This window comes from Mustela putorius, unplaced genomic scaffold (genome assembly GCF_011764305.1).
Source record: "Mustela putorius furo isolate JIRA1106 unplaced genomic scaffold, ASM1176430v1.1 tig00003838_pilon_pilon_pilon, whole genome shotgun sequence".
Lineage (NCBI taxonomy): Eukaryota > Metazoa > Chordata > Mammalia > Carnivora > Mustelidae > Mustela > Mustela putorius.
Window position 1 is genome coordinate 303,349 of NW_025421991.1, and position 1,720 is coordinate 305,068.

The following is a 1,720-nucleotide window of genomic DNA, read 5'->3' on the forward strand; positions in this document are numbered from 1 at the left end:
TAGTTACATCTTCTTTTTGGTTATACCCCTTTATTATGATGCAATGCCTTTCTTCATCTCTTTTTTACAATCTTCAATTTAAAATCTAGTTTTTTCTGATATAAGTATGGATACTTTGGCTTTCTTTTTATACTCATTAACATGATAAGTAGTTTTCTAGCCCCTTACTTTCAATCCTGAGGTGACTTTAGGTCTAAAATGTGTCTCTTGTAAGCCACATGTATTTTTTTAAACTATTTTGATACTTTATGTCCTTTGGTTGGAACATTTAGTCCATTTACATTCAGAGTGATTATCAATATATATGAATTTAGTGCCATTGTATTACTACCTGTAAAGTTCTTGTTTCTCGAGATTATCTGTTCTTTCTAGTCTTTGCTGCTTTCATTTTTGTTTGTTTGTTTGTTTGTTTCACACTCAAGGAACTCCCGTTAACATTACTTGGAGCTTTGGTTTACTGGTCACAAAATCCTTTAGTTTTTGTTTGGGAAACTCTTTATGTCTCTTTTCATCCAGAATGATAGTCTTGGTGGAGAAAGTATTCTTGGCTGACTATTTTTCCCATTCAACACATTGAATATATAATGGCACTCTATTCTGGCCTGACACATTTCTGTGAAGAGACCTGCTACTAACCTACTTCCCTTTAGATTAGGGCTTTCTTTTCCCATGTTGCTTTGAGGAATATTTCCTTATCTCTGTATTTTGCAAATTTTATTATGATATATCTTCGTGTAAAGTGGCTTTTGTTGATTTTCCCTGCCTTCACCCTGTCCATGTCTGAGCCATATGATACCAGGCTGCACAGTGCTCTTGTGTTTTATTTCAGGCATACTGTCTGAGTTTCAAAACTCCAAAATTTAGGGACCCATCATGGCTCTGACCTGTGCTAATCCTCTGGGGAATGGTCTCACCATATTTTGGCTGGTGCCAGTTTGTCCCAGACAAATATGCAGGGACTTGGAGTTTATGGTAAAGTGTACCAAAATGTCAGCATCCAAGTTAGCTGCCATGAAAGGGCGTTTCTATTAGTATGCTAATGACTCGGGCAGATGAATGGTCCCACTCTCTCTTTTGTCCCTGAGAGGTAGTGCCACCTCTCCCAAATGCATTTCAAGAAGGGGAAATGTCTCTCTCACTGTGACACAGGGTATCCTTAGACCATCTGTCAGCTCCTGGGTCTCTGAACTCCTCCACAGGAACACCTCTATTCTCACCAGGCTCTACTTGATGAGGACATGAACTTCTGAAACTTTAGACTTTGAGCTTTGCTACTTGTAAAAGCTTGCAGTAATCAGGCCCTCTCATTTTTCCCATCAATGGTTTTTTTCTTATACAATGTCCTGTGGCCTGCTCTCTCTCTTTCTTGCTTTCATGATCTCTAACACCTCTCTCCCTGATCAAGGCTCCCTTCCCTCTGCAGTACCAGTGATTCTTTTCTACCCCAAATCATGTCTCCACATCTCCTATTCCATGAATGTGGTCTTTTTTCTCCCTCTAATTATGCAGCGTGTTTTTTCAATCTTCAGAATGATTTTCTGGGTGTTCAGAGTTATTTGATATTTATCTAGCTGTGTTTGAGGAGGTAAACATGGGGTCCTCCTACAACTCTACATTGTGTATATTTTTATCATGTTAAAAACCACTATATAAAAGATGAAACGAATTAAGTTAAAATAAAATCTCTAAAGTTTATTTTAAATGTGTAATAGTATAGGGT